Raw genomic sequence first — 25611 nt, 5'->3', positions numbered from 1 at the left:
GTTGGTTTAGATTTGTGCTTAAAATTGACGTGTGTTCCATAAATTTTATGCTTGTCGATTACCCGTCCCTTTCCTTTACGGCGGATAAGAAAAGGACAGATATAACTTAAAATAAAATTAGATGGTATTTACAGGAATTAGCACCATTATATAACTATTTCTATCCACAAGTTTGAGTCTCGATGAGGGTTTATATAATTTGTTACGATATTGTGACCGTAGAACTCTCGTGTACACTTCGTGGTTTTGTGGAAATATGCTATTGTTTTTAATTACAAATTTACAGACTTCAAATATATGTAGACATGACAGCGTTTGTTTATGCCCTTTGTATATGTCGTTGTGCAATAAAGTATTATTGATTGATTGAATTTTGTACGTGAGTAACTAGAAAATAGGTAATTATCACGTTAAAGCTGTACAGCGCCATCTATATTGTTTTCGATGAACTTAGCCTGGAAAGCCCCTCATAAACTACATACATACATACATAAACTCACGCCCGTAATCCCTAATGGGGTGGGCAGAGCCACAAGCAATCAAAGACAACTTGCAGCCACTGTTGATACGAAGTCCAAAGATGGATAAGAGATCAGCCTATCGCCCATAACATTAGTCCATCATGTTAGAGGACACAATCCCTCTGTCGGTTTTTACGACATGCCCGGGAAGAGAAGCAGCTGAACGTGGCCTCATAAACTAGGCTATTGAAAATGCTTCTAAGAAAATGCAACAAAGGTTTTTATTTGTGTTACGTAAAATTATAATACTTAAGTAAATTAATTTAAACTTCTTCTTCTATCGTGTGGATTGTGAGGTGGATTACCAACCCCATCAACCCTGGTGTCAGGGTTACTATTGAGCCGCCAAAGGCCCCTGACATGGCTCATGTAACGACTACTAACTTACACCAGTAAGTAGTAACCGGGACCAACGGCTTAACGTGCCTTCCGAAGCGCGGATCACCTTACTTTCGGACAATCTGGTGATCAGCCTGTAATGTCCTAACCAAACTAGGGACCACAAAGTATTTTTTTTGTGATATGTCCCCACTGGGAATCGAACCCGGGACCTCCGGATCGTGAGCCCAACGCTCGAACCACTGGACCACGGAGACCGTTAATTTAAACTGGTAACAGGCAATACACAAGTTCATTACACACAAAACAGACAAACTGTTTTCAGCTTATTTCTAATAGAAATCTCTTCCAGCAGTCCGGGAATGCGATAAACTTAAAGTAACTTAAGAAGATGGCAGATAGACGTGTAAATAAAAATTATGATAATAGAAATTACATTTTTTTTTAAAACGATTTCCGAGACTATATGTACTTACTTCTAAATTGATTCAGTGGTCTTACAGTGAAATGCAGTGATGGAGCAGCGGTTAACGCGCTCGGTCTGCGATTGTTGAAGTTAAGCAACTTTCGCAAAGGCCGGTCATAGGATGGGTGACCACAAAAAAATAAAGTTTTCATCTCGAGCTCCTCTGTGCTTCGGAAGGCACGATAAGCCGTTGGTCCCGGCTGCATTAGTTAATAACCACCAAGCCGCACTGGGCCCGCGCGGTGGTTTAAGGCCCGATCTCCCTATCCATCCGTAGGGAAGGCCCGTTTCCCAGCAGTGGGGACGTTAATGGGCTGGTGATGATGATATAAGTAGCTTAACAACAAAAGAGTTTCCACAGATAATTCATGCAACCTCTATGGAATTATACAATAACACTATGATTATTAGTTGACTACTTACTAAAGATATAGAAATACATTAACAGAATTGCATCCGTTCGTGGACCCTGTGCTTGACGTTGAAAATGTAACGAATTTGTCTATGTTTGTCGGACATTTTCCTAATTGAATAGGTAGTCTGTCTGACGCTCGACCCCTGGCTGTGGGTGCAGAAATCAATACAGCGAAACTTGCGGACTAAATAAAATCGCTGAAATCGCTGTGCGTTCTGTTATTCATCGCATTTCTCAACATCCTAATAGAGTGAGCAGTGCACAAGTAATCAGAAGACAACTTGCACGCACTCTTTGATAGAAAGAAAGAAAGACAAAAAGAAAGGTATTTAATGTTTATTATCTTCTTCTTATCGTGTGGGTTGTGAGGTGGAATACCAGCCTCATCAACCCTGGTGTCAGGGTTATGATTGAGCCGCCAAAGGCCACTGACATGGCTTGTGTAACGACTACTCACTTACATCAGTAAATAGTAACCGGGACCAACGGCTTAACGTGCTTTCCGAAGCACGGATCATACGTTCACACTGTGTGTGGACTGATTATACTTACCAATTATTATCTGTCTTGTCATTACTAGGTACTGCTGTTGAGATCGAGGTCTGACACGTCGCATCACTACTTATTAATCACTCGTACTATTATATATTCCGTGTTAACGGTATAAATGTACTTGCTTAGTGTTGGTCTTGTGTGTGTGTTTTTCATTGGTTTTATTTTCTTTCTAATTATTCATTATTAGCAACATCAATAGTAACATCAACGATTAAAGTACCTTCTTATAAGGCGGCGGGAGGAGTTTAACATATTTGTGCTGTGCTTGTGCTACGTACAAACTAAAATAATTTAAAAGACATGAAACGTAGACTTGGCCCAAAATAGTCGATTCCTTTTAAAAAAAATACCTACTTATACTTCTCTTTAAAAAAAATGTAAATAGGTACTTCCAAAATTTATCCAATAAAATGCTAGATTATTTTTTAAATTTGAATTTGGAACATTTAACATTATGAATTTGAAAACCTTTTAATATTCACTGTTAAAATAACATTTATTTTTCATTCCTATTAAATATAATATTATTATTACTATTTAATATTTTTCTGGTAAGTAATAACTTGCGAAACATAAACTTGCGGTGTTGTTTCAATATTTTTGATCAGAAAGAAGTGTATAATTATTTTAATTATGTTGTCTGAAGACCGCACATTGGCAGCCAATGATTAAATAACACAGCTCAACAGCCAATAAAATAGGCTTGGTTAAATTAGGCGTGGTTGTTGTGGAAAAGATCTGACCACAGGTCATAAAATACTGACCCTGACTCTAGTTAATTAGTTGTACATGACTGGTTCACGATGCCACGTTTAGTTAGTTAGTCGTAAATGACTGGTATTTTTGAAACTAAACCAGTGTGTCGTGCGAATGCAAAATTCGTGAGTCAGTAGGTTTATGGTGTCAGTGATCTAGATCCAGGCGGCGCGCGCGCACCGCAGTACAATAGACATCAACGCGCTCGCCCAAATTCATACTGGCACCACTTTTAATGTGTTAATTACATATAATAGCCTTCTGGTCTGGTTCTCAGGCAAAATTGTAATACGAGTATTTATTATTTATTTATTAGGTACTTACACAAACATACAGTTCACAACACGTTACAGAATAATATTACTTATACAAATTTACATCTGTATTGCATACCTATCCACAATAACGCACAAAACATAACTAATAGTAAATGGCCGTAAACTGTAAACTCATATTAAAGGAAAAGCTTACTTTAAAAAAAAATGGTTTTCAAATTCAAAAATATCTTTATTCAGTAGGTAACAATAGGTTCTCCGCCTAAAGCTGCTACAGTTTCTCACAACCTGTATAGCTGGGGAAAAGAATCTACAAGAAAAACCTCTGAACGGGGCCCTAGACGTTCTTTGATATATATATACAGGGTGTTAGTGACATCGTAACGAAAACTTTGAGGGGTGGTTCAGGCCATGATTCTGAGTTGATATCAAGTAGAAATTTCCGTCGCAAAAGTATGGATTAGAAAATAATTAAAAAGAAAAGAAAAATTTTCATGAATTTTTTGACACGAAATTCCACTTGATATCAACTCAGAATCATGGTCTGAACCATCCCCCTCAGTATTCGTTACGGTGTCACTAACACCCATACCTACTTATATGGCGGCATGTCCGTATACACAACAGGACCCTTCGTCTGATTCGATCGACAACCAGAGTTTCACTTTCGTAATATTTAGTACCTTCCGAGTAGTGTAAGAAAAATAATAGTACCTTTACAGTTAAACAAAAAACTTGAATTAATTTCCAGCAGGACCCTCCGTGGTTTGAAGGTCTTCGGACCATTGGTGTATATCCCTGTATAGCGGTGCATTAGTACCTTCAGATTATCTTCGTTTTCTTTTAAAACAAATATTAGTTTATAAGAAATAAATCTACAAAATTTTTATACTGCCAGCAGGACCCTTTTTTGTTTTGGTGCTTTCAGTCCAGACATTCATATTTCCTAGCAGCAGTATATTAGTACTTTTCAAAAAAATATCGCTTAATTAAAAAAAAAATGTATTAAAAAGTAATAAGACTGATTCTTTATCAGAGAAAATATTCTAACACTTTTATTTATGTGATGCAACCAATGATCTACTATGATCTTTATTAACCCACGCTGAACAACGTTTGATTTCTATTGGTAATTGTAATTTTGATTGGTAATTGTAATTTTGATTGATAATTCCTAATGTAAATTTTTGTAAATATAATTTATTTTTTGTTATAATTTTCATTGTGTTTTCCTTTTTGACGATATCAAACTACGTACCTACCTAATATAACATGAAAACTGTTTTTTATTTCATTGGTTGCATCACATAAATAAAAGTGTTAGAATATTTTCTCTGATAAAGAATCAGTCTTATTACTTTTTAATACATTTTTTTTTAATTAAGCGATATTTTTTTGAAAAGTACTAATATACTGCTGCTAGGAAATATGAATGTCTGGACTGAAAGCACCAAAACAAAAAAGGGTCCTGCTGGCAGTATAAAAATTTTGTAGATTTATTTCTTATAAACTAATATTTGTTTTAAAAGAAAACGAAGATAATCTGAAGGTACTAATGCACCGCTATACAGGGATATACACCAATGGTCTGAAGACCTTCAAACCACGGAGGGTCCTGCTGGAAATTAATTCAAGTTTTTTGTTTAACTGTAAAGGTACTATTATTTTTCTTACACTACTCGGAAGGTACTAAATATTACGAAAGTGAAACTCTGGTTGTCGATCGAATCAGACGAAGGGTCCTGTTGTGTATACGGACATTACCGTATGTACTTGTACGGGGTGTAAGTGTCATCGTAACGAATACTGAGAGGGATGATTCATCTGATTATTCTGAGTTAATATCAAGTGGAATTTTCCATCGCAAAAGTATAGAATTGAAAATATTTAAAAAAAACTAAAAAAAAATCATGAATTTTGCGACGGAAAATTCCACTTGATTTTAACTCAGAATCATGGTCTGAATCAACCCCCTCAGTATTCGTTACGATGTCACTAACACCCAGTATATTGTATAACTATATACATAAATATATATATAGTTATACAATTTAGTAATTTGGCTGCCTATTATCAGTTTCCAGACAGTTATTCCCATGCATTCAAAATCTAAATAATCACTAATCTTATTCCTTGTACTAGTTACGTAGTGTAGCGATAAAAAAGAGGAACTCGCTAACAATTAAATTAATTTATTGGGAAATGCAGTTTAAGTAATTTAAATTATTATAAATTAACATGAACATAGTTAAAAGGTAATAACGGTAAAAAAGGGAATCGAACCTCACCTACCTCCGTTGATCAACGAAAGTTTTTAAAGATTAATATGCCAAAAGGAATACCAAACACTGAAACGATGCCGCGCGGGGCTTTAAGAATTTTGAAAAGGCTTCCTAAATAAATATTCACAAATAGCGGAAAAAATATTTTAAAAAAAGGTTCAGGAATATAAAAAGGAACACAAAAGCAATTTGGTTCTTCGCAGCCGTAGTTATTCCGTCGATCCGTCCGTCTCGTAGGGACCGTTGAAGCGATACAGCTTCAGGTAAAGGCAAGTAACAGGAACCGCAGAGTCGGAGCGATCGTAGCGACTTCGCAGTCGCAACTCGAATCATATATAGGATCCGTGGGGATGGGACGGCTTCGCACACGATGTAACTCCAGGTTAAAACCAAAACCCAAGGGGATTTCCCTTATCTACAAAGATAAATAATAAAATAGAAAAGTGATGTGAAAGAAAGAAAGGGAAAAAGGAAGAAAGAAGAACAAACCAACACAAACTTACCAGGGAAAATGAAATACTATATTTATATCACCAGAAATTACGTTTTACGTTTCACAATTAAAACAGCACATTTAAAAACACATACAGAACATTAAATTAGATTTTCCAGATAAAATACAAGAAAACCAACAGTCAGCCACAAAGAATATCTCTCAAAAGTCAAGAAACAAACAAACAAACCATGGAGACAAATTCACATTTCAAATTTTAAATATAGCATACGTCCAAAAAGCCAGAAAAAGAAAACTTGATAAGCAAAAAGATTGCGCTGCAGCAAAATTACGCTGCAGTCATCCCCCTTCCAGAGAAAAATAGAAACCTGAAAGACCAGATGAAGTAAAAAACAAGAACAGTGGAAGGTGTAAACGAGAAGGTAGGAACGGCAGAGATGATCAAAGGTAAAGCTAAAACGAAATAGAAGAAAAAAAGGTTAAGGTAAATGTGAAATGAAATGAAGTGAAATGAGAACGACAAGAATGAAATAAAACGAAGCAACAACAACAAGAAAATACTAAAACTAAACGATCCCGCTTTCAAATAGTAGTCAGCGTGACGTAAAAATCCAACAGCCTGTCTGTTGGTGTCAAATAAATTACATGGCAATAGGTGACGTGGTGATGACAAATGACATGCATGATAATGACTATGATGGTCCAAGGAAAATAAATTACGGAAAAATAACAAAAATGTTAAGGGACGAATGAATATAACTCCGCGAAGCACCACCGCCACAGAAAAAAAAAAGAAGTGAAACTTCGCGGGCGGAAGGAAGGGATTTAAATGTAAATTTATTTCAAAATGTCTTTAATGTGATACGTGCCGACGTGTCCAGTATCCATATCACGCAGGACGTAAACTTGTCGTGAAACCACCTGGAGTACTGAAGCGCGAATAAAACGCGGAGACAATTTTCCGCAGCGGAATTCATCCTCGGAAGAACGAGCAAAATTTCTTCTCCAAACGATATCACCGACAGTGAGGACTGGCGATGATCTATGGGAGTTATAGCGTCTGGAGTTAGCTAAAAAGGAGCAAGCCAAATTGTCAGCTACTTTAGAAAAAACATCACTCAAATGGGAAAGGTTAGCTGCATGCCTTGCCCGACTCTTGACTAAATCAGTGTCTTGAGTCTGGTCACAATTAACAGGTACGGCATGAAATGAGATTTCCCTACCAAACATGAGGAAATTGGGAGTGAATGAAGTAGCTAGGTTGATACAAGAGTTGAGGTACAGCTTAACTCTCGGCAACATACGAGCCCAACTGCGATGATTATCTTGCACAAGAATACTAAGGCAGGTAACCACGCTCTGATTATATCGTTCAACCACATTAGCTTGAGGAGAATAATAAGGGGTATAAGTAGGGTTGTCTATTCCATATTTAATAAGAAAATCGTGAAAATAATGACTGCGGAAAACCGTAGCATTGTCACATAGAACCTGATGTGGAACGCCAAAAACATGAAAAATGTCAGACTCTAAAAAGCGACAAACACCTTTAGCATCAACTCTCTTAAGGCTGAAAAGCCATACATATTTTGAAAATATATCCACAACGGACAAGATATATCTATAGCCATAATACGCACAAGATAATGGACCAATTAAATCGATCGAGATACTATGAAGCGGAGAATTAACACTCCTTGGGAACAACATTTGACCACGGGGCTGGCAATTGGCGATCTTATGGGCTTTACAGACCTCACACAGACCTAAGATCCGAACAACATCCTTATACATATTTTGCCAATAATAATTTTCACGTAACTTCAGGTACGTTTTCATAACACCAGGGTGTATGGAAGGATAACTAGAATGAGCTTCCGAGACAGCTTCCTCAACCTTTTCACGAGGCAAAACGACTCTCCAAGGGTTCTTCTGAAGCGGTGAAGAGAGGGCAACACGTCGTAACAGAACTCCATCCACGATAGAGTAAGCCGGGAACATCTGAGGAGAGGAACGAACACCCTGATACACCTTTTTATAAAACGGATCACTGGTACGCTCGATACCTTCATTAAATGATATGAGATTAATATGCATTCGGGATAGAGCGTCCGGCACAACGTTGAGAGCACCCTTACGATGAACAATTTCGAAATTGTATTGAGAAATTATCGTTGCCCAACGAGCTAAACGGCCCGTGGGGTTATCCAAAGTCAGTAACCATTTAAGTGCAATATGATCAGTAATTATAGTAAACTTCATTCCGTCAAGATAACAGCGAAAATGCTTAATAGATTCGAGTACTGCAAGAAGTTCACGCTCCGTGGTACTGTAATTGCGTTCAGCTTTAGAAAACAACCTGGAATAATAGGCAATCGGACGTTCAGTACCATCAATACTTTGGGAAAGAACAGAACCAAGACCGACAGATGAGGCATCGCACTGGAGAATGAAGGGTTTAGTAAAATCGGGACATGTGATCAAAGGGGTATTAATCATAGATTCTTTTAACCTGTTAAAAGCGGCATCAGCTTGAGGATTCCAATCGATAGGATCTCGACCTTTCCTTTTCCCTAACAATGCCGTTAACGGGGCAATTATTGAAGAAAAACCATTAACAAACCGTCTATAATAAGAACACATTCCTAAAAATGCCCTAAGAGCTTTCGCCGAACACGGAGTGGGATAATCTGTGATAGCTTCAAGTTTTTGGGGGTCAGTTTGAAGACCATTCTCATTCACGATATAGCCCAAATATTTAATTTCTTTGCGACAAAACTCACATTTCTTTAAGTTGATAGAAAGACCAGCTTCTTTTAAACGGTGCAAAACGCGACGTAATAAAGAAATATGGCTATCAAAATCTTTGGAAACAATAATCAAATCGTCGACATAGCCGAAAACACAGTTCTCGCTTGTATTAGTGAATTCGTAATTTACGATAAGGTCAGTTAGACGCTGCATCTCCGAAGCGGCGTTAGTAAGACCAAAAGGCATACGTACAAACTCGAAAAGACCACGTTGAGGAACAATGAAGGCGGTTTTTTCACAACTTTCCGAATCAGCAAGTGGGATCTGCCAAAAAGCACTACGAAAATCGAGCGACGTCATGTACTTCGCACCACGCAGATTATCTAAAATATCTTGAATGCGGGGAAGCGGATAAGAGTCCCGAACTGTAACGCTATTCAGCTTGCGACTATCAACGCAGAAACGAACGCTACCGTCCTTTTTGGTAACCATCACGACTGGGCTGGCCCAAGGAGAACGAGAGGGACGTATGACACCTGCCTCAAGCATCTTATCTATCTCCTCGTTAAGGATCTGAAGCTTGGTTGGAGAAAGAGGATAATAACGTTGTTTAATAGGAGAGCCGACGGTATTAATCTTATGCGACAACCACGTAGTCTTCCCTAAACCAATCTTGTCCGAAGAAATCTCGCCGTATTCAACAATAACTTCAGCAAGAACCTTCTCTTGTTCCGGGGAAAGATCGACCCGAGGATAAGAAACTTCATTAATACAAACCGGTCCTGAAAAGGAACCGTTAGGAACGAACAAGTTGCCTGCTACTTTCTCATTAAAGGCAGCACTGAAAATAGAGGTGAGACCGAATTTGTCCCAAAACTCAATACCGAGAATAATATCAGACGTGATTGATTCAGCGATCAAAAACTTATGCAAGCAATCACGGCCATTAAAAGAGACAGTAAGGGTGGCTGACCCTAAAATGGTAATCGGCGCGTTATTAGCAGAAACGACCGGAGTACCAGAAAAACAACCATCAAAAGGAATGCCGATTTCACGCGCGAGTTTCGCGCTTAAAAGAGAAGTCTGAGCGCCTGAATCAAGAAGGGCTCTCAAACGACGATTAAAAATAAAAATATCAATAAAAAGACGATTATCACGCGTATTAGAATTAAGCACCGGGGAAATCGACTGGGAACAACCAGAACGACCCCGGTGGTTTACGAGTTTTTTGGTTCGTTACAAACAGGACAATTGGCCGTAATAACTCCAGGTTTCTTGCAACGAAAACAAATCTTCCTTTGAACATTAGGACAGTACCTATAGGGATGACCTATTTGATTGCACTTCGGGCACACGGTGGAGGACGAAGGAGTCACGGTGCTGGTTGGAGAAACGACCTTATGACATTGCGGAGGTTGATAATACGACTCAAAGTTGGTCAAGATGTCAACTAAAGTTTCAAGGTCACAAATCCTATTCGTGGCGAGACAAGGAGAATAGCGGGAATGGACATTGTGCTTAATGATATTAAGAAGATCTTGGTCAGGAATTGGACGTTGTAGTTTGCTGTTGAGGTCGCGAATGTCAATTACGAAGTCGCGGATCGATTGATGCTCGACTTGCTTCAAATTGCGGAGACGACGCTCGGTGTGGAAATTGTAGTCCGGAGTATCAAAGGTCTTGAGCAATATATTTTTGAGATCAGAAAATGAACTCAAGGAATTACGAACCGTGCGATAATACTTCAGAGCAGTACCCGACAGAAGTTCGTGGAACCTCTTTAGAACAACGTCATCGGGTACCCCTCTGGCTTCCTTATATTCCTCAAGGGTTATCAGAAACTCCCTGATGCAGGTAGTGCCATCATAACACAAATTCCACTTGTGGAGTGGAAAATCTTTAGGATGACAAGCATCTGAAAACTGCGCGCATTGGTGGATCTGCTTCTTGGGTTTCGGGGAACTGGCTAAAGGCAAAATGAAGCTACCGGGAATAACGGTGGCATCGTCAAGTACCGAACCTCCGTGGCGCGGTGATACTGGCGCACTCTGAGCCATCGTGTAATGAAATCGAAAGTGGATAAAAGATGAGAAAAAAAAAATACACGTTGCAAACTGGACAAATACGCCACTTAGAAAACACAAACACAAAACAAAGGAAACAAAATAGATTTTTTAGGGCTCGAGATCGAACCCCACCGCAAAAAAAAGGAAAAAAAAAAAGATACGAATTATGATGAAATATTTACTTTTGTTCGGGCGCCAAAAATGTAGCGATAAAAAAGAGGAACTCGCTAACAATTAAATTAATTTATTGGGAAATGCAGTTTAAGTAATTTAAATTATTATAAATTAACATGAACATAGTTAAAAGGTAATAACGGTAAAAAAGGGAATCGAACCTCACCTACCTCCGTTGATCAACGAAAGTTTTTAAAGATTAATATGCCAAAAGGAATACCAAACACTGAAACGATGCCGCGCGGGGCTTTAAGAATTTTGAAAAGGCTTCCTAAATAAATATTCACAAATAGCGGAAAAAATATTTTAAAAAAAGGTTCAGGAATATAAAAAGGAACACAAAAGCAATTTGGTTCTTCGCAGCCGTAGTTATTCCGTCGATCCGTCCGTCTCGTAGGGACCGTTGAAGCGATACAGCTTCAGGTAAAGGAAAGTAACAGGAACCGCAGAGTCGGAGCGATCGTAGCGACTTCGCAGTCGCAACTCGAATCATATATAGGATCCGTGGGGATGGGACGGCTTCGCACACGATGTAACTCCAGGTTAAAACCAAAACCCAAGGGGATTTCCCTTATCTACAAAGATAAATAATAAAATAGAAAAGTGATGTGAAAGAAAGAAAGGGAAAAAGGAAGAAAGAAGAACAAACCAACACAAACTTACCAGGGAAAATGAAATACTATATTTATATCACCAGAAATTACGTTTTACGTTTCACAATTAAAACAGCACATTTAAAAACACATACAGAACATTAAATTAGATTTTCCAGATAAAATACAAGAAAACCAACAGTCAGCCACAAAGAATATCTCTCAAAAGTCAAGAAACAAACAAACAAACCATGGAGACAAATTCACATTTCAAATTTTAAATATAGCATACGTCCAAAAAGCCAGAAAAAGAAAACTTGATAAGCAAAAAGATTGCGCTGCAGCAAAATTACGCTGCAGTAGTTACGTTTCGTAGCAAGACATTTTTTCTTCTAATGTAACTGGTTACATAGTAATAGTTTCGTAGGCGACCGAAGGGTAATAATACAATTTAATCCCACAAAGGATCCTCAAGGAGGTTAATTTACCCGTGCTGTGGAATCTCACAAAGGATCATTAAATTGGAATAGTCTGACTCGGACAGGGTTTAAACCCGCAGCTCTTGCCAAGCCGGGACGACCATGGTAACCATTACACCAGAAGTTTGGTCTACTTTAAGGCTTTATTGACTCCCCTATACTAAGTTCTTCAACGGCATAATTTTTTTTGTTTTGGTTTTCCCCGAAGGGTAAGGCAAAGGGAACTATGCCCATACAGTATGTCGATTCTGTAGATCTCGAACAATAACTCGCTTATCACTTCGACGCTCACTTACACTTCGCATTCGATCTCACCTGACCTTGATTTGGTATTCTGTAAACATCACTAGCTCACTTGCGAAGTGAAGTGAGCTTCGATATATCTTTCGAGTTACTAGTGATTGGCGCTTAATGAGAAGATACCAATCGGTAATTACCGATTTATTGTTTTTAGCTAAAATAATGAAATTCTGCCAAAGAACAATAATTTGGATGATTTTATTTACGTTTCTGTACCCGAATTTAAATTACTCAAGCCTTAATAAGTTAAATTATAATGTTTTTAATCATAAACTTAATTCTTTTGGATGAATGAGCATTGAGTCTATGCTTACATTTTTATAACTCAAAGCTAAAAAAAAGTTTTGTACGAATGTTTGAAAACAAAGTTGAGGAATTTCAAGTGCATTTATATGTTTTTAAGTGGTTTGGTGCATAGATTGTGGTGTTTTGGCTGCGTGTGGACATATTTTGAAACGGGATAATGAAGTAAGTTTATTCCTTTACTTAAAATTAATCTCTTACTGACTGGAATTATTTTGTTTTGTAACAAAAACAAAAATCTTTTCAGTGTAAGCGAGCGCTCATCCCATCTGTCCTTTGCCCTAATAGAAGCAATGATTGACTTCCTGGAGAGAAACCCAGATCTGGCAAAGGGTTTTTCAAAAACTCAATATGCCAGAGAGTGGAGCACTAGGAAGTTTTGTCATAGCGGCTCAATAATATGGGTGGGACGATTAAAACATACAAGCAGTGGACCAAAGTGAGTATGTTAATATTAATATTTCTTGTCCGAAATACTGTTCTTGAAGCATTTCAAATGTAAAAAAAAATTGAATTTCAACCTAGCTTGTTTATTGAGTATGTCAATCTCTCTGCAATTTATTCATTAACAATGTACCTACTAACGCATTCTGAACACTTAAACTTATATATTATCTGTCTGAGTAAAAACGTGCCGTTAAAAAAGTAGCAGCACAGGCTGCAGCTAGACGTAGGACTGGTGGTGGGGTGGAGGATGTAGCTGAACTTGCATTGGAGGAACGGATAGTGGCTTTGTATAGGGGTTCAGGGTTTGGTACTGGAGATGCCCACTGGGAATCCAGCTATTTTTAGTCAGAGTTTTATTAAATTAGGTGTGTTCGTCGTTATTATACTAAAATAATAATAATAAAGTACATGATTTTATTTTCAGCAATCAGACCCAATACAATTGGTTCCTCAGCCTCCCTCTTTAATACAAAGCAGTGGACATTCAGAAGTACGTATTTCAGTTTATTTGATCTAATGTTATTTTGACTACATTTATGTGCTGAAATAAACTACTATTACTCTTACAGATTTCAGTGAGTTGAAGAGCAGCAGTTAGAAATTCAGCGGCCCAATGCACCGGTCAAGGCGAACATGATGAAGCGCAGCATTGAGAGAGGCGGAATTGCCGCTAACGATGTGGCGGCAGTGGAGGAAGGATTAAATGCGTTTGCAGAAGCTATTAGGTTGAACTGGGGTCAAATAAATAAGTATTTAAATTGTAATTTTATATTTTCAAGTTTTAAAGTAGATTATTATACGTTATATTATTATTATTCGTTGTTTCTTTTCTGGTTTTGCTTATATTACAATCTTTTTTTTCAATGTTCTTATGTACTAAATATAAATAATAATAAAAACCGTTATTTATTCATAAAATACAATTTTGAAGTTAATAGCAGACCCTAAAGTAATAATAGCTTATTATATACAATTTTATTGTATAACATTACACAAAGTAGGTAATTCTATATGATAACAACACACTCACTAATACCTATACCTCTAAATTACCTGTTATTCCTTAGTATGTACTATAACTAGATCTACATAGATAATTAAAATATTTAGTACTAAGGTTCTGTTACTCTTCTCACACTGAGGTGGAGTTAACGTCGACGCGATCACCACATTTCTATTCACAAGATCTTTGACTTTTTTTTCTTTGTCCTTTGAGGCCTTTGCGACCGTCCAACATTTAAATCATCATGATTTGGCACGTTGCCTTCTCTGTGTCTCGGCTGCCACCTGAGCTTCCTCTAGGTTTTCATCTTCAGTCAAATTAACTACCTCCATTCCAGCCCGGTTGAACACGTTATGCAGAATACAACATGCATTGCAACTTTATCAGGATGATAGTCTAGGACCCTGTGTACTAACAAACACCTGAAGCGTCTTTTCAACAAACCATTTGGCGTTCTACGGAGTTGCGCAAGCATGTTATAATTTATGTTTCAGGAGTATTGTCTGGGGCATTATTTATAGGTGTCATAAGGTTAGCCCGCTCAGCATATCCAGAACCACCTGAAATATATGAAGAATACAACTTTATTACTAAATATTTAAACCAATTGTTAGTAAGGAATTCCTTACTAATAAAACTGAAACGTAAGTTTGTTGTTGCTTTTACAGAATTATACAATAGACCACAAGAAATGTTGCATTTAGATAGCTGATGAATGGTCTAGAAAAGAATTTCAGTTAGATACTCTGTATCCTATTAAATAAATCTAAAAACTTTTTAATAGATTTTTTATGGGCCAACTTATAATTATTTTTATCACTTTTATAAATATATTATATCTTTACTAAAGAAAAACTTACCGAACAAAACAATTTCTTCACCAGCATTTGTCAAAGCCTCTAAGTGATCTCTTACATCTTCATTAAAAATAAAACTGTCATCTGTAATCTAAAAAATAGGTACTTAATATGATTAGGGAGATGATCATGAAATAATAATTTGAGTACCTCTAAGATGTTTCAAGCGGGACAAGATATTTTAATTCACTTACCAATTGCACATGATATTTATTCAATTGCACATCCTAGCATGATAATTCTTACGACAGAAGAAGCGCTCTTCATGCTCAGCCGGTCTTTTTAAGTTACGAGAGTGCCATCAATGCTGCCTATGATGATTTTTTCATGAAACCTGTAATTCAATACAAGAAAGTGGGTACTCGTATTAGGGTTTCATCGCATGTTTTATCACAAAAATCTTCAAATATAAATCTCCTTTTTAATATTTGTCTTTCTTGTATATTTTGGGGAAACCTTATATACTTTTTCAACATGTTCGGATTGTTGAGTACCTTAACCACTTTGTTTATGCAGCAGGATGCAGATGTTTGGGACAAATAGGTCCGAACATTTTCTTTTATAATGTTTTAGTAGCTGCCACTAGCCAAAAATGACAAGGTACAGAATATGTGTGGAATAGTATGCTATCAATCTATTTTAACAAAATAACGATAAGGTAGTAGGTATTAGATAGATAGGTAATTTTCTCACCTTAATACGAGTTGTAAGTCCTTTTCTTCGACGTTTGGTACTTTTTTATTATAGGGAGCAACTCAAGCTCGAGTTGGTCGATTAATTGCTTCGAAAGACTATATACGCTGACATAGTTATCATCTCGGGTCAATAGAGACAAACTACGAATTTCATAGGCTTGTCGACGCAACTCAAAATTGTCCAAAGTATGAGCTTCCTCTAATAAACACTTTAATAAAAACATTTGAGCGATTTTCAACAGAAGAAACATGTACACTTAGCACCAGATAAAATACTACACTAAAGTTTTTTAAACATTAATCTGTTAAATTACCTTAATTGAAACTTATTGAGTCTTATTAGACACGATATCACCAGCAAATAACTAATAAACGTATAGATTTCACTCGACGAACATCAACTTTTTATTTGACAGATCAAATCGAGTTCGTAAGTGAAGTGAATAGCGAAGTGAACGGGGAATCACCCTTACAGAATGCGGATACATCTGTCATCTCATACTAAAAACGTCAAAATCTCGCATCAACTTTAGTTCGACTCGCTGCCGTACTCGCAACTGTATCGCTAGTGTGCATTCAATTTAAGTACATGTCTTACAGAATGCCAAAACAAAAACTCACCGCGGATTCAGATGCGAGTTTCAAAAATTACCTTACAGAATTGCACTGCAGCCATGTCTGACGTATTTTTTTTCTTGATGATTAATGAAATGATGAAAGGTGATGATGATGAAACCTAAGCCCCCACCCTCGGAGTAGACTCCTACTCCGAGCCCCAAACGAATTAACTCAAAAGTCCGCATAAATTTTTGAGTTATGAAGCGGCTTCCCGGCACGAAGCGAAAATAGGCAGATACACTTTGTTCATTGAATACTCCAATATAATAACACTCGCGAATGTCTTCCGACTAACTTAATGCGATCATTAACCACAAAACACCACTTCGTATTAATTATTTAGATTACTCAATGAAGAAAGCAACTGTCCCGTTCCCGTTTCCCGCCGAAAAGCCTCAACGGCATAAATAAACTTGTTCCACAATAAGTCACAGACAATAAATTTGGATGACGTAGAAAAGGGAAACAAAGGATTATCTTGATACATACATACATACATAAACTCACGCCTATTTCCCACCGAGGTAAGCAAAGACTATAGAATTCCATTTGATTCGATCCTGACACACTTTATTTCTTTCTTTTGATGAATGTGGCAGAAACAAGAGAAGTGTGTCAGGATTGCGTTGATATAAAATTATAAGTCGAAGAGCTGTTTTTTTCGGCGGGAAAACTTAAGTTGAGCGGGAGCTTAAATTTTTCTTGTGAAGTTTAATTTAAAATATTATTTGTAAAAAGTGTACAAATATAGTATTTTAAGTAGTGTAATTATGGACGGTGATGAGGGGGGTGGGGGCGAAGCCCCCAACCCCGGGTATAAGCGAAAAAGGACGCTGGACAATAGCGGTAGTGGTGAGTGTAGTGACACGGCGGCGGGGGTGAGTGACTTCACATCTTTCGCGCCATACTTTAAACCGAACTATAAGAGATTATACCCCGAAAACTCTTTGGGCAATGAATTTAAGGTCTACGTGCAAGGAATCAATGGAACCTCGACTGAAAGATTAGGCAACAAAAGCCCAGTCTATTTGAACCATATTTTCCAGACGGAAATAAAAGGTGTGGTGGCAATCCACAGAGTGAATGCTAATAAGATTGCTGTGACTTTCAAACAATTTATTACGGCAAACAATTTCTTAACAAATACAGGATTCTTACAAAAACAAAATCTGACAGCGTATATACCTTCGGCTCATATTGAGAAGATTGGAATTATCCGTTTTGTCCCAACTAATATTTCTAACAAAGAACTATATGACAAACTTTCATCCCACTTTGACATTATTGCAGTACGTAGATTCACAAAAAAGGTTGGCAATCAAAAGATTCCCCTTCAAACAGTAAGCTTAACTTTTTTGTCGAATGTATTACCAGATACAGTGCAATACGATTTATTCTCTTACAGGGTTTTTGATTATGTTCCTCCGTTGCAGCAATGCTATCGTTGCATGAAATTTAATCATTCAGCAAAAATATGTAATGGAAAGCAACGTTGCAGCTGCTGCGGCGGTGAACATATATACAAAGAATGTAATACACCAAACGATTTATGTTGCGCGAACTGTGGTGGCCCTCATTTGGCTATTTCAAAAGCATGTCCTATTAAAATGAAAAAAATTGAAGAAAAACGAAATAAAATTACTTATGCTAGTATTACAAATACAAAAAAGTTAAGCTATGCTGATAATGAATTCCCTCCCCTGCCTCAGACAACCAAAACTATTTCTTACGCGAATAAAGCAATTGTAAATAAATCTGTAAATAAACCTGTACACAAAATTGTAAATAAAGATGTAAATATCCCTCCTGTACATGTTGTAAATAAAAATGAAAATGTACAAAAAGAAAAAAATACCCCACCCCCGCAAGAGACGATCGATGTTAGGGCCCAGTTACTTAATAACGAGGCCCTTACGTCGGCTATCGTCCGTACACTTGTGGAGTTGGCTAACAATGTTAGCAATCTGCCAATCACAACTGCTAAAATTAAAGATATGCTTTTACAAAATCTTTCATAATGGATCCCAATATACATTCACAGTTACGAATTGCTCAGTATAATATCCAAAGTGTTCGCAATAAAAAACCATTGTTAAATAAGTTCTTGCAAGAACAAAATATTGACATTTGCCTTCTGAATGAAACCTGGCTCAATAATAATCATATTCTTCGTGTCTCTGGATACAATACCCATTTTAAAAATGCTCAGAATGAACATGGTGGTGTAGCAATACTTATTAAACCTTATCTTAAATATAAAAACCTACAAACTACCTTCTATGAAGATGTACAATCAATTGCTATATCACTATCAACAGTGAATGGCGATCTTACAATCCTGTGTGTTTATTGTCCTCCCACTAGTCACATTAGAATAAGTAAACTTCGTAATATAGTTAGAGATCTCCCAAAGCCTATATTCATAGCTGGTGACTTTAATGCACATCATACAGCTTTTGGTTGCCTTTCTATTAAAGGACGTGGACAACAACTGTACGACTTAATGGACGACTTAGACCTATGCATATTAAATGATGGTAATTTCACAACTATAAATTATCCTAATAGAAATCCATCTGCAATTGATGTCAGCTTTGCTAGCCCAACTATTACACCACTGTGTGAGTGGATGGTGCATGATGATAATATGGGTAGTTATCACTTTCCAACTATTACAAATATCACATTAGCCATAGACAGGTACCAGGTAAACCCTCCTACTGAGAAGTTTTTGTATGATAAAACAGACTGGAGTTTATATAGCCAAATGTCTCTAAATTACTTCTCCAATGTAACTGTGAATGTTTCTAATCCAATGGAATCATATAACTGTTTTTGTGATCGGCTTAATGCCCTTAAGTTGGAGTGTGTTCCTAGATTTATTAAAACTAACGCGTATAGAAGTAAGCCGCCAGCTCCATGGTGGAATAAAAGATGTGAGGAGGCTGTAATTGCCTCCTATAAAGCCTTGAATTTCTATAGAAATAATCCTAGTATGGCAAATTTTATTAAGTATAAAAGATTGGATGCAATTAAAAAGAGAACTATTTCTGAGGAAAAGAAAAGCGGTTGGAGAATTCTATGTGATAGTTTTAACAGAACTACTCCTATTAGTCAAATCTGGAATTATATCAAAAGATTTAAAGGCATTAAAGTTGGAAATAGGTCATATAGTGATGAATTTGTTAACCCTTTTTTAGATAAACTTGCAGATAGAGGTGAACAAGTTGATAATTTAAATAATTTCTTTAGTCTTCATAATGACAATGTAAATACTAATTTTTTAATCCAACCATTTTCTTTTCAAGAATTCAAAGTTAGTTTACAAAGTCGTAGGAACACATCTCCAGGATTAGATGACTTTCCATATATTTTAATCAAAAAATTAGATCCATCTGTACAAATATTATTCCTTGATATACTTAATGCTCTTTGGCTTCAACTAGAAATACCACAGTCATGGAAAACACAATGTGTTGTGCCAGTACTTAAAACAGATAAACCACCAGACAATGCAAATTCCTATAGACCAATTTCGTTATCATCTTGTTTAGGAAAAATTTTCGAGAATATGATTAAAATCCGTCTTGATTGGTATGTTGAGTCCAAGGGTATTATACCAAATATTCAATATGGCTTCAGGCGAGGAAGAAGTTGTGCAGACAGCTTTGTCTCGCTTGTGTCAGATCTGAAAAATGCAAAAACAAATAAGTTAAGTGTTGCTTGTGCCTTTCTTGATGTACAAGGCGCATTTGATAATGTGCAACCTGGTATTCTGGTTAAGATTATGTCTCAACTAGATATACCTGGGGTACTATGTCAGTGGATTTATAAATTTTTAGTAGATAGGACTTTATATGTCCGACACAATAATACTTTATATGGACCCAAAACTGCTTCTAAAGGCACAATGCAAGGGGCAACTTTATCCCCATTGTTGTATAATATATATACATGTGAAATTTGTAAATATGTAAATATACAAGATGTAAATATTTTACAATTTGCTGACGATCTAGTTGTATATAGTGTAAATAATGATATTGATTTTGCTATTAATAATGTAAATAATGCTTTAAATAGCCTACATGTATATTATAGCACCAGGCTCAAATTAAATATAAACCCTAGCAAAAGTAATGTTATGATTTTTACAAAAGATCTCCCAAGCACAGCTGTGTTTTTTAATGATCAGGTCATCCCAGTAGTAAATAGACATACTTTCTTAGGAATAATCATTGATAATAGGTTATCATTTGAACAGCATGTTAATTATATTGTACAAAGAGCATCAAAAGGTATAAATATTATGAGATGCTTAGCTGGAGTTTCTTGGGGAGCTGACCCAAAAATATTGTCCATTCTGTATAAAGCCATTGTAAGAAGCCATTTTGACTATAGTTGTTTAGCATATTTAGATAGTCACTTTGTAAATAGATTAGATGTTGTACAAAATAAGGCTTTGAGGATCATATCTGGTGCTATGTGTTCAACTCCCATTCGTGCTATGGAGGTTGAGACGGGTGTAATGCCTCTCACCATAAGAAGGCTATTAATTGCTGAAAGATTTTGTATAAAGCTACAAGCTTCTGACAATAAAGAAATAATTAAAAGAATATTACCTCATCCATGTCAGCAAATTGCACCCTCAATAACTGGAAGTGACCTTCTCTGTCGTAAATCACCAAGCATGTCTCAAATTTTCCTTAAAACACAGATAAAATATTCAAGTATATATAAATATTCTCCATGGCCTTGTTACTCCCTATCTTACAATAGTTTATTATTTGGAATTTCAGTAATAAAAACTAAGGTGGACAATAATCATGAATTTCTTCAATTTATTGAACAAAATAAACAATATTATACATTGTTTACCGATGGCAGCAAAGGTCAGGCCCATGTCCGTAGTGCGGTATATGATCCTCAAATAAATTTTTGTCAAAGTTTTGCTCTTAGCACCAATGCCAGTATTTTTACTGCAGAGGCATATGCAGTTTTAGAAGCGCTGAAAAAAATTTGTAAAATTAATAGTCACAAGTATTTTTTAATACTCACTGATTCATTAAGTGTTCTCCAGGCACTAGACAATTTAAACTTCCACTTCAAATCCAACTATTTATTATTTAAGATAATTCAAATTTTATATGAATTTAAAGCTGTCAAGGGAGTTGAAATATCCTTTATGTGGATACCCTCCCATAGAGGAATAACAGGAAACGAAATTGCGGATAAAGCTGCATATGAGGGGACTAATTTATTAGATGTTTCATTTGTTGCAAATACTCCATTCACTGATTTCTATGCATCAATTAAAAAGGATATGTTAGAAATATGGATTGATTTTTGGAAAGAAGACCAACAAGAAAAAGGAAAATGGTACGGAAGCGTACAAGAAGTTTTACCAACTCAACCGTGGTATAACAATTTGAAGGTTGCTAGCCGAGATTTTATTACGACCATGAACCGGCTTCGTTTTGGCCACCACACCACTCCTGCACATTTATATAGATTGGGCATAATACTGGATAACAAGTGCACCGCCTGTGAAAATACTGTTGGTGATATTGAACATTTGATTTTCAGCTGTCATAAATTTCCGTTAGAAAGACTCATCCTTGCCAGTGAATTAAGTGAAAAATTACCAAATACCCCCCGCCGCCTTAAAGATTTATTAAAAAATGTGAAGTGTTTCCAACCCATTTATAATTACATTAAGAAAACATTTCAAAAAATATAAGTGCATATTTTCATGTGTCTGCTGGAATCAGCTCCAAAATGAAGACGTGGCCTAAAGGTCTATGTAACCAGGCCAAAAATTCCAAAAAAAAAAAAAAAAAAGTCGAAGAGCTGTCAAACTAAGATATAATTACGCTTTGTCTGGCAAGAATGACCTTTGTGCGTCTATGATAGAGCTATTGTAAGGCCGAGACGTCCATTAAGTATACTTAGTAGAACAATGGAGATTTCACGTAAAAAGAAAGGCTTTAATAAAAGTACATAATACGTAGAACTAAATGATAGGTCGCAAGCATTCACCCCACCTGTCTGGTTGATAGGCAACGCCCTCACGGGGTGGAAAGTTTTCAATAATCCTTTGAATGGCGTTTGAATAGAGAATTCGTCGCGTGCGCTGGATTGTGGATGCCGTTTAATTAGACTCTGTACAACTGTTTGTTCGGCACAACTTTGTTCAGTGCCGTGGCGCGTTATGCGCTAAAAATATTGCGATTTTTGGATGCGTATCTCGCACTGAAAATAGTTACGGCTGCTGCTACTAGAATTGACCGTAACTTTCTTTTATCTTGGAAACGTTCCGCGTTAGGTAAAGCAATGGTATAGGAAAACGAGGTATGCTCAATCCTATGACTAGCCGCCATCGCTGGCCCTTTGATGTCGTAAATGTTACCACTGTGTTAACATTACATTGGTGTCTTCAACGTTCCAAGGACGTAAATTGTGTTATTAAAAATTAAGTGAATTACTGACTAATGTATTAAGTAATTACTATTACTTGTCGCATATATAAAATCATTAAAACTGTAAGTAAATCATTTACTAAAAGTTCAAAATTTATTTGCAAAGTAAATATAAAAACATTTGGTCTGAATCATCCCCCTCAGTATTCGTTAAGATGTCATTAACACCCTGTATATAAAAATATATATACTACTTTCTCTGGTGATTTCTTGTAACATAGCGATGTAAAATGTATATTTTTTGGATTACCAGAATTGTTGATTCACTGTCTACAACTAGATGATTCAAGTGAGTGAGTCACTTTCCATTACTTTTTATTTGTCATTCACTGATACAACAGGTCTTGTTCTGTAAAACGTGTTTTTACAAAAATCCTTTTTCCTTTTCGAGGAACTATTCTGATATTGCAATACGGGGAAAGTCTCATCAGGAAAACTCAGAAACTTAGAATTTCTAATTTTGTACGGGGATTCCTTGTCGAACGCAGTTGCTCACTAGAAGAAGATTTTACGAAATTGAACCCCTAAGGAGGTAAAAAGGCGTGACAAAGTTTGTATGACTTCTATAAATACTTAGTTTTCACATCGACATCCATGTCTTAAAATACAATAAGGGACTTTCCACGCTACGTTCCCCAAAAATAATATAGATGGCGCTGTCGACATTTAACGCGCATTTAAATACACATACACGCCCGTAATCTTTAACGGGATGGGCAGAGCCATAAAATAAAACATGCAGCCACTGTCGACCAACATTTCAAGTAAAAAATATTTATTATCTGCTTTCGAGACGGATTTTGTTTTGCGTTCAAACCGAAAAATGAGTTGTGAAATGAATTCAACATTATATTTCGTTTTTGAATTCCAATATGTGTGAGTGTACTGGGGACCTTTGCGCCTGGAATAACTCGGGGGGGATTGTTTGACGATTACACACGTAAGGTCTTGAATTGTTAATTTATAATTGTATAAATATTTAATTTGTAATTATAATATAAGTGACTATTTAGGGTATTATACGGGTATATTGTAATTTGATTAGATATTATTTGTAATTTGATTCCAATATTCAATTAATTAGGCTTAGTGCTGGAGTGGTTTAAAGCGGATTGGTATTGGCAGACCCTTGCCCTGTGTAGAGTCCAAAAATAATATAATTGGCGCCAAGGAATAGAAGCTTTCGAGATTTAACCTGGTAATTACCTATTTTTCTCATTACTTTGATACATAATTATTTAAATCTAGTTTGTCAGACTTAGCCAATGAGGTTTTTCAGGCTACGTTCAAAACAATATAGATGGCGTTGTACAGTTTTTACCTATTTTCTCATTGGTCCGGTATATAATTATTAAAAAATACAAAGTAAATGGCAGAAGCATTATACTTATAAAAATAATTGTTGCTTGATATTTGGATCACATTATGTATAGAATTATAATAGCTACCTATTACTGCTTCTCTCACCACAAAAAAAAAAAAGTTTTCATCTCGAGCTCCTCCGTGCTCCGGAAGGCACGTTAAGCCGTTGGTCCCGGCTGCATTAGCAGTCGTTAATAACCATCAATCCGCACTGGGCCCGCGTGATGGTTTAAGGCCCGATCTCCCTATCCATCCATAGGGAAGGCCCGTGCCCCAGCAGTGGGGACGTTAATGGGCTGGTGATGATGATGATGACTGCTTCTCTTAATTTTTGTGCCTGGGTATAATAAAAAGGGTTCCGGTATTAAATCCAGGAACTCCAGATCGTGAACCCAACGCTTAACCATTAGACCATCAAAGCCGTGTTATGTAACGTATACCTATCTAAACTAGTAATACCACTAATACCTAGTGTCTATGATCAATATCGAATGTTCTGGTTGTTGCCTCGACGTCCGTTGCTATGGTAACAGCTCGCTGGCTCGCCGTAGCCCGGGACCCTTTCCATGTTGCATCTATGCAGTTTCACTAATGTTTCATTGTCCGCTGCCACTGTACATTGCGTGCTCGACAGGGGCCTTACTCCTGAGCTTCAAACAAACTCAGAAATGTACTGCGTATACATTGAATTCACACTGAATTTCACTTGTTGCGTACGAGTTATGTAGTACCTAATTGATTTACCTTGTTTATTTACTTGGAGAATTTATTTTTCTAGTGATAGGGAAAGAAAAAGTGAGAGAGTCAAGAGACAAGTCTTCTCTTTTCTTTCAATGGCGACTCTTCTCCATTAGTCTAAGTTATTCATCGTAAGCTTTTATGTATCATATTATAAAGATAACATAATATAGTATCACGCCTGTGTGGCTTAGGGGACATCTCGTCCCAGTCTTAAACTGGGCCCAGGGACGAGTTTGCCCAGTAATACGGTAATAGGTATACAAGGTGTTAGGGACATCGTAACAAATACTGAGGGCGATGATTCAGACCATGATTCTGAGTTAATAGCAAGTGGAATTTTCCTGTCGAAAAATTCTTGTTATTTTTTGTTTTTTTTTTTAAATTATTTTCAATTCTATATTTTGGCAACGGAAAATTCTACTTGATATCAACTCAGAACCATAGTCTGAAGTCAAAGTTTAATGCTACATAATATAGCTACTTCTCGAATGTTTAAGTCCAATGACATAGGGGGCAAGCCTGTTGACATTAACCTGGGATGATTGCTGGAAACCACGTGATATAAATTATCTATGATCCAAAGATGAATTTATACTTATACAGAGTTATTATAAAACGAAGACTAAAAGATAAACTAAGTTTAAAATAGTGTGTGTCATGAAGGAAGTGATGTGTGTCTT

At 36.6% G+C, this 25611-nt stretch overlaps 1 protein-coding gene and 3 long non-coding RNA genes across 7 annotated transcripts in view; 2 read left to right on the top strand and 2 right to left on the bottom strand.

Moving 5' to 3' along the window:
• The window catches only part of LOC126380310 (protein masquerade), a 70789-nt gene that overhangs the window by 3066 nt on the left and 42112 nt on the right, over nt 1–25611 (top strand). The window lies entirely within an intron of this gene.
• LOC126380408 (uncharacterized) lies at nt 12678–13905 on the top strand. Its single transcript, XR_007568473.1, has 4 exons — nt 12678–12894; nt 12977–13168; nt 13601–13666; nt 13746–13905. It is a non-coding gene; the product is annotated as an uncharacterized LOC126380408 (long non-coding RNA).
• Nucleotides 13978–16179, bottom strand: LOC126380407 (uncharacterized). Of its 2 annotated transcripts, XR_007568472.1 has the most exons (5): nt 16046–16179; nt 15730–15928; nt 15231–15370; nt 15040–15127; nt 13978–14739 (listed from the first exon to the last, which is right to left on the bottom strand). It is a non-coding gene; the product is annotated as an uncharacterized LOC126380407 (long non-coding RNA). The 2 variants fall into 2 exon arrangements; XR_007568471.1 differs by lacking the exon at nt 16046–16179 and having other exon boundaries at nt 15730–16030.
• Nucleotides 17451–21972, bottom strand: LOC126380406 (uncharacterized). Of its 3 annotated transcripts, none has more exons than XR_007568470.1 (4): nt 21743–21972; nt 21228–21357; nt 20972–21054; nt 17451–20037 (listed from the first exon to the last, which is right to left on the bottom strand). It is a non-coding gene; the product is annotated as an uncharacterized LOC126380406 (long non-coding RNA). The 3 variants fall into 3 exon arrangements; XR_007568469.1 differs by having other exon boundaries at nt 21755–21971; XR_007568468.1 differs by lacking the exon at nt 21228–21357 and having other exon boundaries at nt 21408–21968.

The sequence above is a fragment of the Pectinophora gossypiella genome, chromosome Z (genome assembly GCF_024362695.1).
Source record: "Pectinophora gossypiella chromosome Z, ilPecGoss1.1, whole genome shotgun sequence".
Classification (NCBI taxonomy): Eukaryota; Metazoa; Arthropoda; class Insecta; order Lepidoptera; family Gelechiidae; genus Pectinophora; species Pectinophora gossypiella.
The sequence above is the reverse complement of the archived record's forward strand: the minus strand, read 5'-3'. Positions and strand labels throughout refer to the sequence as shown.